General features: G+C 43.8%; 1 gene segment (V, D, J or C); it reads left to right on the top strand.

The window, feature by feature from the left end:
* LOC148120162 (T-cell receptor alpha chain constant-like) overlaps nucleotides 1-25847 on the top strand; it is a 296690-nt gene that overhangs the window by 164547 nt on the left and 106296 nt on the right.

Consider the following 25847-nt stretch of genomic DNA (forward strand, 5'->3'; position numbering starts at 1 on the left):
CTGAGCTCTGGAGAAGTTGTAGATGTCCCCTTTATGACAAGGTTTTGAACAGCATTTTTTTCTCTAAACTTTTAGTCTCTGAAGTCACTACTGACCCTTACAAAAAGATGCTTCTCTGACCTAAACCAAAGCTGACAGTAGCAGAAATGTAGTCCCTATGAACAGAAACATAGTTATTTAGAAAACAATAAGGCAGACACAATCCTGTCCATTTAGCAAAACAACAGCAGTAGCTTCTGCATTAGGACATATGGCCCCCCTAGCCACTGGCTTTTGACTAAGCATACAGTAGCAAACAGGAGTCTCACCTGTGGAGTAAGCTCAAATCTGTCAGAAAGTTGGTTACCCCCCAAACAGAGTTGCCACTATTGTACCAGCTGACTCTCCTCACTTAACCAGTTGATACTTGTAGCTGCAGGCCGCTTGTTCATCTGGGCTGCCCGGCTATCTCAGACCCGAAATAATCACACAGAAACTATATTAATTAAATCACTGGCCCATTAGCTCCAGCTTCTTATTGGCTAACTCTTACATATGAATTTGACTCATTTCTATTGATCTGTGTATTGCCACGTGGCAGTGGCTTACCAGCAAATTTTTCAGCATCTGTCCCTGGCAGGCTCCATGGCTTCTCTCTGACTCTGCTTTCCTCCTCCCATGCTATAGGCCAAGCCAGTTCTTTATTCATTAACAATAAAAGTAATGCATAGACAGAAGGACCTCCCACACCAGATACTGTTGCACACCCTCTCCACAGCTGAGCAAGATAACTGATGGCAATTCTCTCCCAGCAGCACTAAGGAAGAGTATTGTTTCCCAATTTCTCTATCTCCTTTTACTGTGGTTTTTCTTTCAGGAATCAAGCCAGATAGTCTTTTTGACTAATAAAGGCTAGATGCACTTGTTTCTTTTAGAAGAAGTAAAGAGTTGCAATGCAAATTTTTCACCTTTCCATTCTTGGTAATGGTGGGGATTCAATCAGCCAAGTCTTCCCAGAGATTGTTGTCGCCATGGTGAAGAAGGCTCATTATTTCTGTCCACCCCACCCTCAGTGCCACTGCTCTGTCTCCAGTCACAGACTTCAGCCTGGTCCTCGTTGAGCAGCTAGTCCCTGACACAGATCAAACTGTTGATCACACCTGCAATTTCATGACTGCCACCACCCATGCAGAAGAGAATCGTTCCTATTCAATTGTCCTGTAAACTGAAGCCTGGTGATGTGAGACCTGGAGTAAGAGATGAATCAGTTTCAGACCCAGGGGCTGTGAATCTCAATTCAGTGTTTCCACAACAGCACAACTTCGGCTTGGAAACTAAGGTAGGCAGTGAGGAAAGTTCCAGGGACACTTCCAGACGAGTCTGAGGTTTGTGTGAGCAGAGATAAGTCAGCTGACTCCTCGGCAGTCTATGCAAAAAATTATTAAATGAAGCCATACCAGACACAGAAGACAAGCATGCCATAATCCCACTCCTGGAGAATCTCAAAAGTTGATCTTATTGAAGTCGGTGGTTATCGGAGGCAGGTGAGAATGGGAAGAGGAGAGATGGAGAAAGGCTGATTAACTGGCTCCAAGTCGTGCTGAGTCAGAAGTAAGGCTTCCAGCTGCACAGTGGGGTCGCTGTGGATAGCAACTCCCTGCTGCATATTTCAAAACAGCAGAAAGGAGTCTCGGTATTTTCACTATATCAAATAATAAGTGTTTCAGGGGGTGTACATAACCCGATTTAAATATAACATCGTGTAAACATGTTCCAAACATCACCTAGTACACCATAAATGCATGTATATTAAAACCATCGTTAAAAACAAAGTTAAACTTAATGAAAATTGGGGAAGAGTTCAAGGAATTCACTTAAAAACCAGGCACTAAAGCTCTGCGTGAGATTACAGAGAAGAGAGGACTAGGAGGGATCAGAGATTTTCTTTTCTGAAAGAAGGCCAGATAGCGTCCTCCCCCAGCATGCTCTCATCCTTCAGTTGATTGGTCTGGTCCTCAGAGGAAGCCCGCTGACTCAATGATATGTTAACCATGTTTACAGCCATCACTACCCATCTTACAACAACAGAGAAACAAGATGGGTTACACATAAGGGCCAGCAGTTCCTACGATGGCAGGAGGGGATGGAAGGGCCTATGATATGATGGCCTGACTTTCAGAACCACAGCCTGAAGGCCCAGTGAGATGGCTGATCTCTACTGACAACGTGACAGTGTTTAAAGTCACCTAGAAAACACATGTCTGAGTGTATCAAAGGCATTTCCAAAGAGGTTTAACTAAAAAAGGAAAATTTACTCTGAATGTGGGTAGTACTACCACATGTGTTAAGATCCCTTAATAAAAAGCCAACTGAATACTCTTTCCCAAACCACCCTGTCTGCCCAGCAACCACCCAGATATGAGCAGGTTTCTGCTGCCACGCCTCCCACCATAATGAGCTGCTCCCTCACACTGCAAGATGAAATAAATCCTTCTTTCCCTGATGTTCCTTGTAAGATGTTTATTTTGGCTTGGCTTGGTTTTTTGTTTGAACAATAAGACAATCAACCAATACAGAGATTGGCACCACAATGTGGAGCCATTGTCAACCGCTGTGTATCTTGTCCATGTGATTCACAAGCCTTTGAAACCGGCTTCCAGGAAGAATGGGGAAGATTTTGGAGATGTGGCTAGAAAAACCTGAGGCTTCTGGGAACAGAGCTGAATGGGAGAGTCTGGTGAAGTTCGAAAGACCAGGTAGGGATACGTGCAGCGGGACCTGGGTGCGTGGGGTTTCTGAGTGAAACAAGGGCCCTGTTGGGAACCAGAAGCCACTTGTATTGTACTCTGGAAACGAATCCAAAGATTAGCAGCAAAGCACTGGAGGCAAGGAGAGGCCAGAAAGTGCCTCCTTCCTGTTTCCCAGGATCGTGATCCTGCCAACACCCTGACTTCAGACATTTAGACTCCAGAAATGAGACAAAGTATAAGCCACTTCACTACAGAAAACTACCAGAGTTGGGGTGTAAGAAACCCAATAAATGGCACTGGAGAGTGGGTTCAGCGGTTAAAATTAGTGGCTGCTCTTCAATTCCTCGCACCCACAGGGCAGCTTACAGCCACCTGTCACCCTAATGCGAGGAGCTCTAGTGACAACTCAGGCCTCCAAGAATGTCAGGGATGTGTGCAGTACACAGACGCACATGCAGGCAAAAAAAAAAAAAACTCATACAATAATAAATATTTGAAAAGAAATAAGAAACCAATTAAGATGGTGAAATAGCCAGGAACTGGCAGTACCCTGGGTCTGAAATGTAGCTGGAAGGAACTTCGCTAAAACCAGGGACTGTGAGAGAGCCATATTCTCAGTGGAGGAAGGCAGCCTTTGCCAACACCAGCCCTGCAGAATGAAATCTGGACCTCACTTTCTGATCCTCCAGACTCCCTTCTCCTCCTGAATCTCATTGGACAAACCAGAGGGGTTGCCAAGTAGCAAAGGAAGCAGGTGGGTGCAATCCATTAAAGTCAGTCTGCCTTGAACAGCAGACTCACTGCCAAGTCCATAGTTGCCCGCCATCCCTTCTAGCTGGAACCTCTCCTGTGCACCAAGCTCTCAGGATCTTTCTTTGTCTTCTGGATACTCACCACTGCTGTGATGAAGGAACTGACTAGACAGATATCTGAGTGATATCTGGCTGTGATGCTCAAACATAAGCACCATGAGAAAGGAGACCACATCTGCCATTCTTCAGTAACTCTTCAGGGTGGGGTACACAGTAGAATGCCTAGACTTGTGTACCGAGAGCTAATTAGCCTGGCATGAAAAGACCAAGCGTTAAACCCAGAGAGATTGCCTTTGACAGTGAGCAGCATTCTACCCTTCGTGGGAACCCTAATGAAATACTCTGCAATAACATACAATGAGTCCACCCTCAGCATCCTTACATCCTTCAGAATTCATGGATAAATAGATATTGGGGCCAAGGGCAACAGCATTGACTGAGCAACTACCACAGGGCCAAGCAAACTTGAACTATTTCTATCTAAATTTCCCCAGGGCTGTCTGGTCCCTGTAACATGGGAAGGGTAATCAGTACTTAGGGTGCTGTTTTCAACACTGTCATTGGAGATGTAGGTCCTGGATCCACTCAAACGCTGTGGGAGACCCCGTTCTTGCTTTCTTATTTGCCACGAACTCAATTCCATGTTTTTCCTGCACTCTCTAATTCCTATTATTAATTGACCTGTTTGACCTCAAAGGTTATGGTTTTCAGCTTCCAAAGGGCAAGTTAAAAGAATTCAAACATCCCCCTTTTTTAAAGTCAGTGGAAATTTAGTTTGCCATAATCTGGGATATAGTGATGGTATCTTTGCTTTTTAATTACAACATTTCTCCCTTCCCTTTCCTCCTTCCGAATCTTCCCATATACCCCTCCACACTTTTCTTCCAATTCAAACCCTCTTTTTTATCAATTATTATTGTATTAATATATGTACTTGTATATACACAAATGTTCCTTGTATGTATGTCTTCAGGACTGACCATTGGCACTGGACAACCAACTGTCATATCTGAAAAATTTACACTGATTTTCCTAACTCAGCACAGGTGACTCTGAAGAAGGGAGAGGAGGAGGAGGACAGATAAACCCAGTGAAGATCAGGAAATGGCTCAGATTGGGAGAGGATGTCTCGCTGAGTTGTGCTTTTACACAAAGGTGAATTATCCTTGCCCAGCTTTGCCCAGAGGGAATCTGCAGCAGGCACAACAATCATTACAGCATCCCCAGCCACTGCACACACATCGATCTCCCCCTTTGATGTTTCTTTTGATTGCATTGTAAAAGTCAATGCATCTTCTTTATATTAGCTGTTAACATCACAGCAAATGGTCCAGCATGTACATCTAATTAAAAATGAAGTAACTATGTCAACTTTTACTTCTAGGGAAGGAAATGAAACCTTGCTATCAAGTCGTCAGTCCAGTAAGCCGCCTCGGCCACCTCTCTAGTGGCCCTGACTTGGTCACACTGCAGATCTTGAAGGTGGTTTAATCATCGCATCACCGGGAGGCAGGCGCAGCAAGCCTCCATGCTTGGAAGGAGATTCCTCTGAGCCGGAGTATAGTGGTGCACACCTGTAATCCCTGCCTTGGGAAGCTGAGAGAAGAGAAAGAAAACTTCAGGGTGTTTACCTGAATAAAGTGGGAAATGTTCCTATGAGAAAGACGGAGTGGGCAGCTGTAAATAAGAGCTGACTTTCTCGGGTGCAAGTTGGCCACAGAAGAAGCAGGGTGTGAAAGGGGAAGAGACCCCAGCAACCAGGGAAGCCCTGTGCGGAACCCCAAGAAGAATCTTCTTCCTTGTTCATCTCATCTTCCGCAGATTATTCACAATCCAGAGCTGAAAAACCAAGCAAGATTAAGAAGCCAAGAGATAGTGGGCAGTGGTGGCACACACCTTTAATCCCAGCACTCGGGAGGCAGAGGCAGGCAGATCTTTGTGGGCTCAAGATCAACCTGGTTTACAGAGTGAGTTTCAGGACAGCCAAAGCTACACAGGGAAACCCTGTCTGGAAAAACTTTTTTTAAAGAAGAAGAAGGAGTAGGAGGAAGAGGAAGAGGAGGAGGAGGAGGAGGAGGAGGAGGAGGAGGAGATAAAGCTGCCAAGAGGCACCCAGGATCTTAGGACCTGTTAGTTATAGACAGCGCCTCCATGAGATTGTCTCAGCCTCAGTCCTTACCCTTATGAGGCCCCTCTATGCCTTGTCTTTCAGGAGACACAGAAGAAGTGCTGACATCTCAGGTTGGCAGTTGGGCATCCTGGGGAGCCTCAGGTACTTCATAGAAGGAAACACTTGTAATTAACTCGCACAGTAAGAGTAGACTGACGAAGACGTTCATACAGAGAAAACCTGTGGCTCTGGTTTCAAGGACAAGTTCCAAGGTGAAGCTGATGGCCAACAGTCAGGCTCTGCTCAATATTGCTGAGGCATCTGAGGGCTCTTACTGCAGCCAGCTTTAGGGTTACTTCTGAGCAGCTGAAAACCACTGAGATCCATGTAAACGGCAGGCCAATAAGACTGTGGTTTTCTTGAATGTACGATTTACATGGGGATCAGCTACTCTTAACCCATCTGTGCATTCCTGTTTGCTCTGATAGGCAGTCTGGCTGTGGGTTTCAGTCCAACATGGGGCAGAGAAAGGAAGTAATTGTTGCATTTCCTCTGTGTTCTTGAAGCTTCACAAAATGTTTGGCTTATCTGCCCAAAGTTCTAAGGCTGCGATGTGATTAAAAAGACAGTGCTGAAGTGTAGCTAGGATAATGTCCAGTTTCCCCCGTTTACCCCTCACTCCAAGTGTACTAAGAGAGACTGGGAAAGTGGGGAGGATACTCTGCTTCTCCAGCTCCAAATAGTTAGTACCACTGTCATCTCGTCTAACAAGTGCCAGACTCCTCCTCCAGCATCCTGCGTGTTCTGATGACTATGCACCCTACTGGACCTTTCATTCTCCCCTTCCATCCCTGTCTCCTTACTTCCAAACTGTGTCTGTGACAACCTCCACGAGGTCATTATCAGCTATTGTACCCACAGGGGTACTGAGCCCTGTAGAGACTGGACAATTCACCTCCGAAGCAGACCCAGAAACTGAATCTGATTGAAGGCTGGTTGCTCATGTCCTGGGAAATGGGCTGTGGGATCAGCTGAATAAATGCCTTACCTGTTTAAAGAATGGCTGAGGGTGTGTGGAGTCCTATCTTCTTTGCTGATGCAAAGGTTGCTTTGGATTCCTTGACCAGTCTCCAGGGCAAAGGGGATGGGTGTGCGACCACTCTACCTTCCTCCCCTACTTTAAATTGAATGTGCAATGGCAGTGCAGAAGGTGTCCTGCCAGGATGCCTTACTCTAGTACCACTCCACCTGCTGCTCTCCAAAGCCAAAACATGAGCAATGGTCTATGTGCCCCCTGCTGCTGATGCTGTCAAAGGTAAAGTCTCTCTGGACTCTCATGGATTCAGACCTGGAATGGTGGTGATAAGCTTTGCGATGGGAGTCACTAGGGTTGGGTAAAGTTCCATGGGATCTGTCAAGTCCACGGGATCGCTATCTTTACCACCCATATATATCCGTACACTGAGGCAAAATGTTCAAATTGCCTTCTTTTTTATTTTCATCCACTTATCATTTAGACGAGGCAGCGAATGAGCTTCAAGATCTGATATCAATAGCTCTCACATTGAGAGATGAAGTAATGTGCCCCAAAGTACTATGTTGGATTCCAGTGCAGGAAGAACTGCAAAGAATGGGAATGGATTTCTAACCAAATCTTCCTTGCTGTGAGTCAGGGCATGAGCGCACTGCAGCGCCTCAGGCGATGTGTGCTGCCTGAGAACTTTTCCTTGCTGTCAAGGTGAGCGAACTCCAGAATCCTCCTCCTTCCCTCCTTTTCACTTGAACACATTTTCCCTCAACTTGAACTGAAGTGACATGATGACACAGCTCTGATTTGTCCTTCTGTGATCAGAGTTTTCCGTTATTAAAAAGCAAACAATGCTTTTCCTGTCTGTCTTGTTGTGGAATACAGGTACTTGGTGGCAACGTTCTTTTGTTTTTTGGGCTTTTTTTCTGTTTTATTCTTTCTTTAACTCTGGCATTTGGAAAAGTCTAGCATGTTAGACATTCACTGAAGGGAGAAATCCATCACCATGAGAGCTACGTGCTCCACTCTATGCTGAAGCTGGGGGCACAAGACTGGTGCTCACTCTGTCCTCTGAGCCGCTTTGCCTCAGACTGACCACCCACTAACAAAAGGCTATTGGCTCCAACAAGATTTTGTGACACTCTGACAATCCAACACGCTCAAACGCCAGCTACATGACTCTGAGAGGCCAGCCCTCAGCCCTTCTATGTCCCCTGGACACCAGATGATGGCTTTGTGAAATGGGGGTGCGGGGCAGGTGACAGGGCTTCCCCTTCTACCACCTCTTTTCATGGATGAGCCCCAGGGCCATATACCCTGGGTCCTGGGCTGCCAGAAGAAAGCTGTATGCTTCTACTTCATTTCATAAGGAATTCTGCACTTTCTCCCCCAAACAGACACACAAGAGCCTGCTATTGCATAATTAAAACTTTTAATAACTCATTTTCCTAAACAAAGACTATTCCATCCACAGTATCAAAAGGTGTGTGTGATTCTTAACAGCTCTGCACCCTACCACCCCCACATGATGGGGGTACTCCTCAAGAACAGGAACTCTACTGGCGTCTTTAAAGTTTTTCAGATATTGTACACACACATTTATGAGTGGCAGCAGCATGCAGTAGCATGAAACAAATATGGAAAGAACTCCCCAAAGACATGACCTAGAGATGCCCAAGGGCTCCTGTCAGTGGAGCAGTGCACTTGCCCACACGCCACACTCAATTGGAAAAAATACCTGGTGATGGGACAAAGTAAGTTAAGGCGAATGAATGTAACAGCTGTATACATTAAAGTAAGGTCAGATCTCGAGTGCTGTGCTTAACTAATAAATCCAGCAATCTTAGGTTTCCTCTTCACCTGCATGCATATGAAACAATAGGGAGGCTCAAATTATCCTTCCCCAGCTTAAGGGCAAACCTCATGAGTATTTATAACTCTCAGAACCAGAAATGTCAGTATAAATATATCACTATGACAACAAATCATTAAGAGAGAAAAATCGATCTCAGCTATAGACCTTTGGAGATTAAAGCTGCTTTCGTGGAATGTAACAACATTCATTCATTCATTCATTTAATAGCAATTTATTAAGTGCCTACTGTGTGCTGAGTACGTTTTTTAAAGTCCTAGGAATATGGCTTTTGAAAGCTCAGGGAGTTTATATTTTAGTGGAAATAAATGGTAAATTAAACTTAAAAGTAATTGTTACATGGTGATAATGTTCATACAGAAGAATAAAGGAAGAGAGGAGAAGGAAAAGGAAAGAAGGGGAGGGAGCAAAGAGGGAAGAGGGAAGGGAGACTCAGAGAAGGTGTCCCTAGGGTGGTGAGATTGCAGCTTTCTACGGCTTCTCAAACAGACTGTAGGCCAAAGGCGATAGCGCAGTGGGGCTTCCACGCAGACAGCCTGGCATTTGTCTTCTCTAAAGACCTCTGGCAAAATTAACTTTTTGTCCAGTTTTAGGATAGAGCAGCAGCTTTTCTGTAAGTCGGAGAGTCTCCCTTATCTTGCTAAGCGTTCTTTGACAGGCACTGTTGTTCTTTTAAGACTGAATGATGAAATGGGATTGATTGGCACAAACTGTCAAGGGACAAGTGTGAGGGAGCAGCATGGATGGGTCCAGAAGAGATCGAAACTTAGCACAGGAGGAGAAAGAAGACAGAATTCAATTGTCGACAGGTGGGAAATACATAGGGTGCGTGCCACTGAGCCCCCTACCTTGCCTCTCTCTCTCTCTCTCTCTCTACCTGACCGCATTCTACAGACCAACAAGCTCACCTTGTCCACCACAGCAGGAAAGGATGTGGAGAGCGTGACCTACTCCCCTGCCTCATCCCAGGCTGACACCAGTCTCCCTGGGACACAACCTCCTCCTTGTCCACAGCAGCAGGTCACTGTCCTCCCCAAACTGCCTTAATAAGCAATGGGGCTGAAATCAAGGGTGTGCACCCCAGTGAGTGCCAGGGGGGAACCAGAGGAGCGGGGTGACTATGAGAAAATGGGAATGCCTTTACAATCCGTACTCAGCCTAAGGTGCCAGGGCTTCTGGAACCGCACGGCCCAGAGAAAGCCCCGGCACTTGTTTCCGTCTCCGTGTCATCTGACGAGGCAATGGGAGGGAAGCCAGCACCCACAAGGGCAATGCCACGGAGACACAGCCTGGGTGTGTGGTCACAGCGCTGTCACATCAAAGGCGTCCCCCTGCAGAAAGACCTCAGCGGTGTTTATGTCACATCTGGCTTTACCCCTGAGTAACGGGCCAACTGCTCCAGTCCTCTATAAAAGTGACTAAGGCTTCATGCAGCGAGTTGTCAGTAAGGACACGGCTCCACATGGACCAGAGGATCGCTGAAATCAGAGAGAGAGAGAGAGAGAGAGAGAGAGAGAGAGAGAGAGAGAGAGAGAGAGAGAGAGAGAGAGAGAGAGACCCGTGTGGGCAGGAAGAGAAATGAAAGCCTTTGGGTTCAGCACCCTAACCAGGCTACCTACTCTTCATGCAGGGTTAGAAGTGAAGGGAGTTTAATCGGCACCTTGCCCAGCCCCTCTCACTAAGCTTGTCAAAATGAAAGGACTTCAGTGATCTTCCCATCCCCACGGATAACTCGTGGCCAAAAGCACCCGGCTCTCCCATCTCTGGCTCAGAGCTTCCTCCACCAGACCCTGACATCTGAGAGCCACCACGCACACCCCCACCCAGTGTTCCCAGCCCACATCCCCGCTAAGGAAGTCCCTGCCAGTCAACTGAAAAACTTTTCTCCACCCAGCCTGGCTGAGCCCCCAACAAGGTCCTTTAAGGTTTGCAGAGTAAGTAGTTTCTTCTACGTTGTGAGAGTACAAAGCTCTCAATGAAGTCAGAGTGCTTGCCTGAAGCTCAGCCTGTGGTTTCTGATTCTTTCTGAAGAACCTCAAAACCTCCACCCCCAGCCTGGATTCCGGGCACTTCTGCAGGTCTTTGCACCACACTGAGCACAAAGCTGGGGAAAGAACAAAGCCAGGCTCCCCTCTCTCATCTCAACCTGGGTAACCCCTGCCCCGCACCACAGGGCCTCTGGCTCACTCTGCTGGGGAATAAATGGGTCGATGACCAGAGCCTGCCAGGCAGCGTTTCCTCTCACTTTTGTTCAGAGACAAGACATCTCCCATTTCTGTCTTTTTCAAAATAAAAGAAGCTACTTGTCTTAGTTAGGGTTTCTACTGCTCCCATGAAACGCAATAACCAAAAAAGCAACTCGAGGAGGAAAGGGTTTATTTGGCTTACATTTCCACATCACTGTTCATCTTCGAAGGAAGTCAGGACAAGAACTCAAACAGGGAAAGTACCTGGAAGCAGGAGCTAATGCAGAGGCCATGGAGGAGCACTGCTTACTGGCCGGCTCTTCATGGCTTGCTCAGTCTGCTTCCTTATAGAACCCAGAACCACCAGCCCAAGGCTCTTCATGGTTTGCTCAGTCTGTTTTCTTACAGAATCCAGGACCACCATTCCAAGGACAGCACCACCCACAATGGGCTGGGCCCTCCTGCATCGATCACTAATTAAGAAAATGCTCTACAGCCAGATCTTAAGGAGCCATTTCTCAATCGAGGGTCCCTCCTTTCAGGTGACTCTAGTTTGTGTCAAGTTGGCATAGACCTAACCAGCACATTACCAGTATGACAATGCTGTAAAGAAAAAACCAAGTTATTAAAAGTGTTTTTATATGTTAGCAGTGATGGTTCATTCTGCTCAGCACTGGTCAGTCTTCCATAGGTGCAGGACACAGTCCTGAGTCGGCTCTGGTGAGAGACAAAGAATTAGACAGGATTGAATTGTTGCACACAAAGAGTTGTGACAAATGGGAAGGAAACCCCCATGACTGTGACTTATTCCACACCTGCGTCTGCCCTGTGAGAACTTGAGCCCAGCACGCCTGCTCTCACGCTCATTTGTAAGATGAAGAAGGTGGGCCTGACACAGCCAAGGTCTCTTCCGGTTCTCACCTTCTACGAGCAGCTGTCCTCATTTCCTATTAGGTGAAACAAAAGGAAAACCTTCTGACTTTCAGCAATAAGAAGTTAAAAATAAAACATCCCCTCCGAGCGGGAATCATTAGTCACTCCAGAGTTACCAGTAGTGAGGTAAATAGTGCGGCCTGCAGCCTCTGAGGGCGTCTGCATAAAGTCATTGCTTGTTCCACTTGCTTAGTCCCCCAACAACCACTGCTGTTGTTATCTCTATTTTACAGATGAAGAAACTAAAGTGAGAGGAGGTGTGGAGATTGCCCAAGGCCACATCCCAGCCTCCACACAGCATTTAGGGTCTGCCTGAACTGACTGCTCTGTGGTGCTTCCCTGTGGAGATGCAGCTGTTGCCATCTTGGATGACGAAGGTGATGTAGTAGTTGTCATTTTTAGATTACAGGATGTGACGTCTGCCTCCTATGAACCTTACCGGTGTTTCGCTTTGTTCAGATGTTCAGTGAGAAGTAGTGGTCACTCTGATGGGTTTAACTTTGGATTTTTCTGTATAAACTAGCATTAACAAGCTCCAGAAAGACTACATGAATACATCTGCAAATTTAGTCCTTTGAGAAGTATGGTAGTTTGAGAATGGCCACATAGACTCATTTATTTGAATATTTGGTCCACAGTTGGTGGAACTGTTTGGAAAGGATTAGGAGGTGTGGTTTTGTTGGAGGAGGTGTGTCACTAGGGGTGGACTTTGAAGTTTCAAAAGATGTTTGCTATTCTGTGCCCGTGTGTGTGTGTGTGTGTGTGTGTGTGTGTGTGTGTGTGCATGCGCACATGCTTCTGGAACAGTGAACCCCAAATTAAATACTTTCTATTGTAAGTCATGGTGTTTTACCACAGCAATAGAAAATCAGCTAAGACAGGGAATATTAATCACTGAACATCTTGTGAAATGATACTTGTTATCACTAGGTAGGATGCTCACAGGCACTTGTATTTATTAACCAAGGGATCAAAACAGGAAGACTCTTCTGTATTCTACTTTTATGACTGGGAATCCAGAAAAACTGCAGAAGTTGAAACTCCCCCCCCAATAGGCAGAGCAAAGTAAAATATGCAAGTGTGACCAGGGGCAAGGCCCCCTCCCTTGAGATCTTCTCATTATAGTTCCATCATGATTATACTTAGACAACTTCCTTATCCCCCGAGGTCCTTCAGATCTTCCTTGTCTTTTCCTTGTTAATAAGAGCATGTGGAGCTAGACCAAAGGGTAAGGAGGAGCATGATGAGTCACAAAGGTCCTGAGTCACCTTTTCAGAAGTCCTGTTGGTCAAAGGACATGACGGCTAGGTAGACAGGAAGTCTGACACCTGCTCTGAGATGGAGTGGGCTTCCCACTGCTGCTGTTTTCCTTTTTTCTAAGGCACTGGAAAAAATAAACAAGAAGGGCAAAAGATAGGACCATGTCAAGACAAAGGATATGAGTTTCTCCCTGAGTCTAAAGTCTTCCCATGTCTGCAAATCCATGAAAACTTCTTTCTTGTCCTAACAAAAAGTTTCATGCCTCAATTTAAATAAGTATATTTTCCTCTCTTTTACTAGTTCCAGACCTTACAGTAGGTTGCCCAACTTCCCTAAGCCTTTATTTTATCCTTCGTCCATAAACTAGGGAGAATAAGTTCACAGGGTTATTACAAGAATAAACAGCAACTAGTTAGTTGGGATACCTGTGGTGAACACCCAAAAGTTCTCAGCAATGTTAAATCCTAGAAAACACAAAAGGATCCAGAATGGGATGGAGCTCAGTGTTAATAACTATTAGCATTTTCCAAATCCAATGTACTGCCAGCGCGGTTTTTCATAAAAGTGACTTTTATCAGGAGTCTTCTTTCCAAAGACTACTCTAAATTAATTACCTGTTGTAGCACAATTAATAAAAATCCAGAGACAGAAATTGGGGTTCAACTTGAAGGTCAGAAAAGCAAAACAGCCAGCCACTGGCTCTGACCTTTACCTCAGCCTGAAATGGCGATCCTGCCACCAGGAATCTCAGAATGAGATTGTGTATGAGAGTTGTCTTATATTATTTTCTTTTATTCCTCCCATCTTATATTCCTCTCTGGTGCTGGGATTAAAGGCATGCACCACTACCACCCAGTTTCTAAGGTAAACTAAACTGGGATTAAAGGTGTGTATCACACTACCTGGTCTGTAAGGCTGATCAGTGTGGCTGTTTTACTCTCTGAACCTCAGGCAAGCTTTATCTATTAAAATACAAATGTAATATCACTATACCCTGTGCTATTGATAATGAAAGTCCTAAAGGCCAGATCATCACTGGCTGGGGGAAAATACCCTCTTAATAAATAGTGGCCTTAAGGCTCCTTGTCTGTGCCAAGTGAACATGTCTCTACTTCATTCAAGTAGCAGAAAGAAAAAAATTTCATACAAACCGTTTTCCAGTAGACTTGCTCAGACATCTTGGATAAGAACTAGGCAAAGGATTTAAATTTTTAGGAAGTTGGGCCTTGCCTGCCTTAGGAATGCTCTCATGCAGGACCTCCCCATGTTGTGGACACAGAGGTCTTTGCACCCACAGATGACTAGGAAAACTAGGAATGTTAAACACTCAGGAGTGTCTTCTCAATGGAGAAGATAAAATACCTGCATTCTACCCAGAAAGTTGAGAGTAGATGTTGTTAATGACCTGGTGATCATTAGCTGTCTGTGGGACCAGGCCTCACCAAATCCAACAGAATGATTATCCCAGACTCTCCATCCCTAGATCTTTATCTTTAGCTCCCAGATAATAAACCCATCCTTAGGAGAGATGTCACATGTTTTCAACGGCCTGCTGACCTCTGTGCTCTCTTGGTCAGACACCTCACCAGATTCTAAGCCTTTTAGCTATGAACCCACCTTCATGGTTGCACGTACTTTGTGAAGGAGTTTCTATGTAGTCACACCTTAGGCTTTATAGTGAACCTGCAATTGGAATGATTGTCACCTGGAAGCCTGGAATGGGAATAATTATTTCCTGGAAAGTTTTTCCCAAATTGTACTATGCTTAAATATGCTGGCAACAAACCGCCTGGTATCACACTCTCTAGAAGTTTGATCCAGCCTAAGCCAGGCTGAACTAAGTTTTCATTCTCACCTCTTTGTGAATCGTTTCCCTGCCTGCCATGACACCTGCAGGGACCCCCCTCATCCCTGGTTATAATTAATGTGCCCTTTTAAAAAGAGAGCTTTACCTGTCCTTGAAAATGATTGAGTTAATTACTAATATGAAGGGTTCTGTTCACACATTCTTGTGTTGCCGATCTTGTCCCAGGAGGTTAGTTTGTACAGTGCTGCTTGGCCAAGAAAGCCAAGTTCTCCTAAATGAATCTCAAGGATAAATATGTTCATTCTTTGATTAAAAACCACAAGGTCTAGGAGAACTGGAGAAAGAGGCAGGGAATCAGAGTCACAGTCTTCCCAGAGAAATGCATGTTCTGGTAGGAAACAATAGTAAAGGGTGCTTGTGCCAAGTCACAGGCCTGAGAGAAGCCGCTTGAGACTTGAGGAACCCACCATCTGCTGAGGGGACAGGGGGTAGAAGCCCGTGTGGGAGTCAAAACTCCACTTTTAACTTTCTGTCTGACTTTGGGCAGGTCAGTAGACCTCTTTGAGTCTTAATGGCATCTGTACAGTTGAGTTGATACTGGATTATCTATAAGCCTCCTTTAGCAGTAAGCTATGTAGGCATCTGCACAGAAAAAGGATTTTAGCTATGGAATAAAAGGGGTCAACTTTGAAAGATTCCCAATATTTGGGGAACTAAAGATCCCTGTCCTGCTGATTCCTTTATGTGACCCCCATAAGAATAGTTTATTTTCAAAGAACTAAATGAAATATATTCGCCATTAATCAAAGGGAATTGAAAGTCAGTACCAACCTCACACCTACCTTGCACAGACTCCCGCTCACCTCCCTCGGGACACTCCACCACTTCTTTAATGCCTTGTCATGATGCTCAGAAACTGTGATCATTCAAGGTTGAAGCTTTTAATCTCCCATGTATAAAAGGATGTGCAAATAGAGTTCAGTTTCCTGCTGCGCCTCTGCCAAGGTCTTAGCCTGGCAATTCTGGGAAAGGGGCCAAAGACCTCATATTTCTTAGCTGTGATTCTCCCTTCCATGCTCAAGTCAGCAGCTGGAGCTTCAGGCTGTGCGTCGTCTTCAGTCTTCCCCTTTCCAGAGTCGTCTAAAGGAAGCTTTTAGAAATGTCCCTGAGAGAATGTAATACACAGCTGGCTGCTAAGTAACCAGACAGAGCATTATCTGGTTCCATTTGAGAAGAGTAAGGAAAACCAGAAAGTGTGTATGCCTATATTATGGCCTCAAAGTTCAATCTTATAAACTATGTGAGGTAATGACACTGATTAGGTCTGAGACAGAGCGAGCAGTAAGTCATCGGTATCTTCAGAATGAGGCACCACACTTGCGCAGGATATAAAGAAAGTAAAGTCTGCAGACACAATAACAGCCCTGCACAGCCTTCAAAACAGGCCTGGAAACACAGGACACCTCGCAGTGACTCCACTGAACCAAGGTGCATCACCCCATGTCCCCTGATTGAATTCAGGGACATTCACACCCAGCTTTTCATTGGAACTGAACTCTCACTAATATTCCAGATAATTTACATGTTCCAAACTACATTAACTATGACCATGTATTAAGCATGGAATTATCACTCTTTATGCAAATTCTATGACTTATTTTATTTCTCATAACTTCCCGTCTGAAGATGACTCACATTAGGGCCTTCTTGTGTATTTTCATTTCCAGTACAAGATCAATGTACAAGTTAACTTGTACAATCTCTTCAGAAATCTCTGTAGGGAGATTTCTCCTTTCATTTTTCTGTTATTCTAGGCAACCAAGACCCACTCATGTCAGAACACAAGTAAAAAATCCTCTGTATGTTATTGTTACAAACCAAATCATTCATTGGTTCATTGGTGTCTCCTGAAGCATTTATTTCTAAAATAAAATCTCCTCCCCCTTTTTTTCTCTCTCTCTGTCTTTCTCTCTTTCCTGTGTATGTGGCCTTTGCTTTTTAAATTAAGCTACTACTGCACAATGTTTATATTCCACATCTTAGGTCTTCTGTCCAGTCGTCCATCAGTGATCATCCTGGATTATTTACAAAACAGGTCTTTCTTCCCTTCTTTCTCCTGGGTGTTTTATTTTGGTTTGGTTGGCAGGATTCTCTGGGGCTTGGGTGATACACTTTTCAGGCCCATCCCATTCCACAGACTGAAAGTTACCATCACTTCACATCATTTGGGTGTTCTTTCCTGAGACTTGTCCACAGAACAGCATTGACTTGAGCTCCATCAACCTCATCATCCTTGGAAGCGCTGGAGCAGAAAGATCCAAGCATCTCCATCTATTCCCAGATTCAGCTACCTCCTCACTATAATGTATCTTTAGGAAACGCAGGGTCTTTGTGCTAACTCTATTGTAAAGAATCACGACTGAATCTTAACTTGCACAGATTCTGCAAAGCTCTGAGGAAAACACTGACTGTACAAATTTTATGGACTTGAGGAAGATGCTCAGATCACAGGCCTTCAGTGACAGAAGAAACACTGGCACCTTAGACAGTTCCAACTCCCTGGTCCGTGTTTGCCTCTCTAACACCACACCTTCCTCTTCTGGTCTAGTTGATAATAGTCTAGAATAATAAGTCAGCCCCAGCTTGTGTTGATATAGAGACCAAGTGTAAAATAAGCGAATCTGACACACAGATAAATCTTTATTTAAAATACAAAGACTCCAAGAATGCTACAGGAAGCAGGTACTCTCCCTTTCCAGCTAGATATATTTATTGTAGCTCCTGCACATCATTTCTGCTCACACAAAAGTTGGTGATGAAAATTGAGCCCCCGTCATCCGTGTACTAACCAACTCAACTGTCAGTGCCGATTGACATGGAGGGAAAACACATTGGGACCAAAACTCACTAACCATGGTTTTAATGAGGAAAACATGAAAAAAGTTTTTGCCCCTACTCTCGCTTTTTCTCATCTTGCTTGCCAGCAGGGCATAAGATAGTTCTGCCATAGTCTTCAGCCTCCACACCCAAGCCATCCGGCCTCCTTGCTCAGCATTGTGCATGCACCATACTAACACCCTTTGTCAGACCTGACTCTGCAGCTTGGCGAAGGGACCTGGAAGGGCCCCTTTTCCAAGAGAAGTGGAAAGTGGGGGGACACATGGGGACCAAGTGCTGGGAAACTGCTCACATCAGCTGCTGACTTAGTCTTCTCTCCAGCTCCTTAGTCCAGCAGATGCAGCTTCCTTATGAGGCACCAGAGGCCCAGGATGCCACATCCTGTGATTCTCCATACCACTTAAACCCCACAGTTGAATTCCTTTCCATTTCAGAGAACCAGAGCTGCTGGCATCGGGCCAATCAACAACAGATGTGAGCCATAACCATCAACTACCCAAGGAGCTTCACAGGGGCAGGCATGAGAATCAGCTTCTTAGAAATTCTCATAATCAGGATCTCTTCAATCATTTAATACCTGCTCAGAGAGAGGGGTCTGGTAGACTTTCTCCTAATGTTTAATTCATTCTGTTGGGAATTAAGAAGGTTGAAATATTTCAGAGACTTAAGAAGGCTTAGAAAGAGGTGAGCAAGTTACTGAAAACTAGGTGCTATAATTTTACTAGTACTGCTTGGAAAGCTGCAAAATATATATCCTGACATAGTTAATGTCCCACGTCACTGTCCCTGTCCCTTCACTCTCTGAGTCCCATGTAGTGGACATACACTGAATAGACATTCAAAGTCACATGCAACAGAACCTTGTCTCTCTGCATACTGGACAATGAGACGAGGTTTCTGGTGACCAGAGCAATATCATCTGCTTGTGTCAGGTCTTGTGAGGGCATCCTTCATTTCCAGTTGTCTGGGAGGAACTATACTCTGGCTGTCTGAAAGTCTTTTAAAAATACTTTTCTCCCCTCAAAAAAACATAGTCTTTGTTATATATCTTCTACTTAGTAAAGACAGAGACGATAAGGAAGAAAGGGACAAAGAACAAAGTAAGAAACAAAAATATCAATGCCAGGAAATGTTATTGTTCACTCAGCATGCTAATCATTCGAGTTAACATTAATCTGACCTCCCCAGAAAGTGTCAAGGTCCAAATTACAAAATGTATTTTCTTATGAGCTATGGAAAAATGCAGGAGAATTCCATGAGTGCTACTGACCTGCAAGGAAGGCAAGAAAGAAAGAGGGAGAGAAGAGCTGTGATGGAGTGGTATGCTTAATTGTGGTGTAAACAATCTAGAGGCTTAGTACTGAATGAGAGAGGCTGCCAGTGACTGGTGTCTGTGAGCTATAAAGTGGGTGATCTGTGGCCTCTGGTTTTCTTACTGTGTCGTTTTCTTGGACACTCCCCTTGTCACATCCTTAGTGTGCTTTCAATCTATTCCATTAAAACTCAACCTCAAAAAGGGTCCTGAACTCAATTTGCACTAATATTTAACTAATACAAACAAGGAAAATGAATAAATGTTGGAGAGTGGGTAGAGAGATGAATCAGGGTTATCAATACTTGCTGCTCTTGAAAAGCACCTGGGTCAGTTCCCAGAACCTAAATGGCAACTCAGCTGGCAGCCATGAGCATCCAAGAACAAGCACTGACTGTGCGATCATCTAAGTCAGGATGTACTCAACTCTACTCCATTGCCGAAAGAACAAAGGCTGAGTATACACACTGTACTGTTGGGTTTGCCATCATTGACGCAATAAAATATAAGCAGCTCTTTCTCTGAATTTTGATAATTGGCTTCCAAAAATGTAAACAGTTTATGTTGTCACCAGCATCACCTTTTCTAGAAAATCATCACTTAATTAGCAGCTCAAAACAGCAGTTGGCTAAGGCTTTATATTTTCACTGCTAGTGGGTTAAACTATTCTTCCAAGTCTGCTAACAAGGAACTTTCTTCTTTTTTCCACCTTTCATCTCTTTTTCTATAAGTTCTCAGTACTTAACTTACAGCTGTGATGGTTTGGTTTTTGGTTTTCCGAGAAAAGGTTTCTCTGTGTGGCTTTGTTAACAGTGGTGATGGTTTGATGCCTTGAGTTTGCAGACACTAAACCACAGTAACAGCTTTGATGGAAGGTTCTAAGGTAGAGGGTGGTGATGGCACAATACCAAGAAAAGGAATAAAGGGTTTTTGTTCTGCTGTGTTTCACGGTGTTGGGGACATCACAGAGGTTGAAGCATATTAAACCTACGTTCAGAAACACCCAGTTGTGATTCCCTGTGCCGGCCTCAGCACTGCAGAGTCCACGAGAGCTGTGGAAAATTATGTCAGAGCTTTATTGCCTCTTTGTCCTGACTTTATTTTTGTTTGTTTGATGTTTTCCAGACAGGGTTTCTCTTTGGAGCCCTGGTTCTCCTGGAACTTGCCTTGTAGACCAGGCTGGCCTAGAACTCACAGAGATCTGCCTGACTCTGCCTCCTGAGTGCCAGGATTGAAGGTGTGCACCATCACTGCCCTGAGTCTTAAGATGTTTTCTCTATATTGCTACTGCAATAATTGTAGAACAGAAACAAGTATCACCAAAGTCTCAGTAACCGAATCCTAACCACACCCCCTAAGCCTTATCGAGTGAACTGACATGACAGTGACTGAGAGATGGATCGCACAACATAAACGAGAAACCAAACGCTGAGTCCAAATCTGTATCAGTTACACAATTCCTTCTTCCAAAGACCTCAAATCTTGTAGATAACAAAGCAAGTGCTCAGAAAAGCAGTTGTGAAATTATTTCTAGACTGGAATATGACATGCTTGCAGAATCCCAGCTTCTTCCAATGATGGGTTTTCAAAAGTCATGACTGGAAGTGAATCCTGGCAGGACACTATGATACTGAATTCCCAAATCCTGTGTACCTCATTCTGATGAGAAAATTGTCAAATGAGGTAAGAATGGAGCAAGAAGGTTGCACAGAAACAACGGCCTCTGTGATGAAAAGTGTAGACCGTGCCTAGGGAGACCTAAATCACAGGGAAAGAGAAAAAGATGTGGTGGAAGAAATTTTTTATTGCATCACAACAGTCAGAAGAGCTTTTGAAATAAGCCTTAATTGGTCTTTGCAGACAGTATGGTAGAGCATCACTGGGAACTTCAGAATCAAGCCATCCCTCTCTTTCACTAACCCACCAGAAGTTCCCTCATTCCATAGTAAAGACAATTTCTCTCCATCCACATGAACTTAGTTTTGGGTGTGATGTTACCTGGGAACTAAGCAGTAGTTCTGCTCATGTCAGAGACAGACCAGCTAATACCACAAATCTGAGAGCTTGCCAGTCTCAGACTCTTCTCCATTCTCTTCGTGATCCAGCATGAGTCCATCCAGAGACACAAATATTGACCTTTTCATCACAGGGTGACAATCTTCAGTGAGAACACTGGGTCAGATTCCTCTTTTTATCAATCCAGGAAGGCAAAACCCATGCACAAAGAGGAACGATGTCAGGGGCTCCTTTCTGTATTGTTGAAAATGACTGGTGATATGGTTTCAGTGATAGAAGCACCAGCCCAATCAAAATAAAATCAAAAAAGCCCATTTTCAGAAAATATGAGCAATTCACGAACATAACACTTTTAATGAAATTCTCATTTTTTTCACACAGAAATAGATTGCTTATTTGATGAAAGTGCAAACTCCTAGATGTTAACTTTTGAATAGAGTAATGGTTTATAATTTCTTTCTTACAGCAGACTGTAGACATTCACTGCTACAAAAATAAATGTGATGAATTCCTGCCTTACCCAGACAAAACACACCAGAAAACAAACGGCATGTCAAGACAGGATTAAAACATTTGAAAGTCTCAGGGTTCTTGCTGGTTGGAATGGGAATGGGTACCCTAACAAAGCAGCAGCAGATTTATCTGTCACTATGTCGCCCGTGTTATCAGCTACAAGTCCATCTTGGCCATGACTCCGTCCTTGGTGCACACAACCTTCACAGTATTTTTGATAGAAGTAAATAAGTTAAATCCAATCTAACCTTCCATTCTAGTAAGAAGCAAGGAAGCAAGAAGAGTCAGCTGAATTATTGCACAATGGAACAACTAATCAAACCCAGAGAGAGAGAACTGTGGTTTGGGTTTGGTCTGGCTGTGTCCTAAGGGCTTAGGTGTTGCTCATGGTATTGGGAAGCAGTGTGGATTCTTTTAGAAGCGGAGCCCAGTGGGAAGTACAACAACTGCTGAAGGACCTCCATTTGGAAGGAGTTGATGTAGTTCTCGGGCCCCAGTCAAATGTTGGGTTTTTGAAAAAAGATTTACTTTATTTATTTTATTTATTTATTTTATGTGCTATGTCTGCCTGTGCAAATGTGCACCACATGCATGCATGGTGATGCCCACAGAGGCCAGAAGGGGATGTTAGATCCCCTGGAACTGAAGTAGTGGACAGTTGTGAGCTTTTATACAAGTGTTGGCAACCAAACCTGGGTCCTCTACAAGAGGAGCAAGCAAATGCTGAAAGATTATAGGCTTGCAAAAAAAAACAAGGTTGGTCCTCCGGGCTCTCTAGCCTGGTCTGGAATTGTGTGCTCCTTACTTACTGTCCTGTTTGATGCTGTTCTCTATAATGTGACATGGGGAACTCATAAGCTCAGCATGCTGCTTTTTGAACTTCCTGATCCAAGGCTGAGAAAATAAATCTCTCTGTTTTATACGGCATTCCGCTTGAGTATTTCCTTGCAGTAAAGGAGAATGGATGGGTACAGTGAGATATTCTGCAGACTGCCGGCCCCATTACTCCCATACACAGTGATGTGAGAAGGGGCGAGGCACACTGAAGGGGAAACAGAGGGCCGACTGGTACAGGACTTAAAGTGTGTAAAAGGGACAGAGAAAACTGTAACCACTTTGACCAAATGGACTATACTGTCTTTAAATGGATCTCCATTTTTAATATGTAAAAAATAAATGGAGAAACTGAACAAATTTGACAACAGAGATGTTATTAAGTGATTTGAGGAAATTGCTATTGACTTTGGTAGATTGGAATGAGATTGTGACTGCATAAAAAAATTACTCTTCTTTGTTAATGTATAATAAAACCAATCACAATGGCTCCACCTGTAATCCTGACACTGAAGAGGCTGAGCTACCAAGATTGCTGTCGGTTTGAAACCAATATGGACTACATAGTAAATCCTAGGTCAGCCTGTGCTATGGAATGAAACCCTGCCTCAAAAAGCCACACACAAAGTTAATGGTCATGTATATTGAAATGTGCAGTAATGACCTGTCATGTTTGTGATGTATTTTTAAATTTTTAAACAAAATAAATAGAAAACATGGTGAATGCTAACAATTGCTAAGGCTAGGTGACAAGCCTGTGATACTCTGATGTGGGAGGTCCTTCTGTCTGTGTGTTGCTTTCATTGGTTAAAAAAGAAACTGCTTTGGGCCTTTAGCAGAGCTATAGGGGAACAGAGCTAGGTGAGGAAAATTAAATGGAATGCTGGGAAGAAGAGGCAGAGGGAGAAGCCATGGATCTTCCGCCTAAGACAGATGCCCATTAGAATTTTTGCTCGTAAGCCACTGTCACGTGGCAATATACAAATTAATAGAAATGGATTAAATTAATATAAGAGTTAGCCAATAAGAATCTAGAACTAATGGGCCAAGGTTTTAATTAATACAATTTCTGTGTGATTATTTTGGTTCTGGGTGGCCAGGATGAACAAGTGGGCCCTCCTCCTACAAATTGGCAGTCAACATGGGGCTAATGGGCCAAGTCGTGATTTAATTAATACAGCTAATTCGCTGGGACGAATAAGCAGCTCCCTGCAACAATACTCTACTAATCCCTTTTGGAATATTCCAAAAACTTTTAATAGAATGTCTTTTTTAATTGTTCAACAAAACTACAGCATATTTAAACAAATGAAAAAATGAAACATGATATTGTTTTGAGAATTCATATACTTCTTGAAGAATTCTGCCTAAATCTATAGAAGTCGGAATCAATTAAAACTCTGTGCTCACACATATGCTGTGTAAATTTTCCTGTGGAAATGGGTAAGTTCCTATTCACCATAGATAAGATGACAACAACAGTCCAATCAATGTAGCCTGGCCAAAAAAAAAAAAAACAAAACAAAACAGTGAGCGTGGTTGGTGATACTTACAGGTGTGTTGGAGAGGTTAAGCACAGGACCATGAGCAATTTGTGGGCAGCTATATCACTAAAGAAAAATCTTTCTCCATCAACTGATAACTATTTGCATATCCTTGAGAAGGGTTAGAACTTAATGAGACCCTCCTTCTAGCGACTGTTAGTGGCCAATGAACTCTTAGAGAGCTATGTGGACTCGTGAGCAATGACCCCTCCATGAGAACAAGTCAGCGGCCCCAATCACATACTGGTCTCCTCCAGGTAGCAGCAATTCAAGAGGGTAATGGCCATGGTATGTCCAGATGACAGTGAGTCAAAAACTTGATTTATTCCTCACATAATAATGCATCCTGTCTATAACTATACACACATCAAATAAAGAAAAAACACTAATAATTATGTGTCTGTTTGGATTCTTACTATTCTTTTGCAGGACACAAGAATAACTGGGGGTGTCTTAAAATCCTTTCAAGATCTGAGATTATAATAACAGCTAAAAGTGGAGATGTATTACACTTAAGTGGGGGAGGAGGGCATTCCAGACTTCCACATTCCACCAGTGGGCTCCCCTCTGCTGGTTGCCAGGCTCTCATTTCCTTCAGGTGAGCAGGTGTCACGGAGATGGCAAGAGGAAGTTTTGTCAGAACTGAAACTGTCTCAATCTCCCAAATGAGAACTTGACAATCATGATGGTTACAATTGTCAACATGACAGAATTTAGTCACCATGGAAACAAATCTCTAGACACATCTATGAAAGGATTATCTTGATCAGGTTAAGTGAGATAGAAAAACCACTCTAAATGTGGACAGCGCCTTTCTGTAGGACAGGGTCACAGGCTGAAACAAAAAAGGAAGAGTGAGCTAAGTAAGCATAGACATTCATGGCTCTCTGCCTCTTGACTGGACAGAATGTGACCACCTGTCTCCTGCTCCTGCTGGCATTTACCTCCCCTGCATTACAGATTGCATCCCATGGAACTATAGGCCAAAATCTAATCTTATTTTCTCAAGCCACTGTTGTCAGGTATTTTCATACCAAATATACAAGTACCTAACACAAAAAAATTAAACATTTTGAGGCCAGAGAAGAGTCTCAGTCCAAAGACATGGTTAATTTTCATTCCTGTCTGGTTGCTAAGCTACTATTTGACTCATTAACCCACAAGCCATGGTGGTTCATTCTCCCCGTTCATGGTTTTGTAAAATTGCATTATCAGTCCCAAGTATCAACCACCTAAATAAGGGGATATTTATTTTAATGAGAATACTGAATTATTGCTAAAGAAATATAGTATGTATATCAAAGATATGCAACCAAACTCTTAGATCATTGTTGAACCTCCCTATGCCAGCAAATTTGTCACTTAAATAAGTGAATACTTATATTTTGAAACATACTGTGCATATTGAACATAATGCAGTCAGATCCACCACTGAGTCCTACCTGTGTCACCAAACACAGTCACCAAGGGTGCAACATCTGACCTTCAGAGTGCGACCAGAAAGAAGAAATTATAGTAGACAACATTTAGATTCACAGCCTTTCACTCTAGAAATTCCAAACAAAAGTGCAAGTGAAGCCTGACAATGGTGGTGCACACCTTTAATCCCAGCACTCAGCAGGCAGAGATAGGCAGATATCTGTGAGTTCAAGGCCAGCCTGGTCTACAGAGTGAATTCCAGGACAGGCTCCGAAGAAACACAGAGAAACCCTGTCTCAAAAAAACAAACAAACAAAAAAGTGGAAATCAAATCCATCATATCTACAAACATAGGAAGCTGTCGCTCAAATGATTAGCGAAAGCACATGATAAAGGAGCCCACAGCCACTAGCAGGCAGGTAGTGGGATGAAGTGGTAGAGAGACTGTAGTCTCCCACTGCTGCTGCATCTTAGACAGCACAAACAACAGAGAATTGGGACAATCTTCTCAAAGTGCAGCCTGTCAGGTCCTCAGGACCCCGAGACCTGCTCAGAGAACGCATGACACTCAGAT

The sequence above is a fragment of the Myodes glareolus genome, chromosome 12, assembly GCF_982192425.1.
Source record: "Myodes glareolus chromosome 12, mMyoGla1.1, whole genome shotgun sequence".
In the NCBI taxonomy this organism is placed as follows: domain Eukaryota; kingdom Metazoa; phylum Chordata; class Mammalia; order Rodentia; family Cricetidae; genus Myodes; species Myodes glareolus.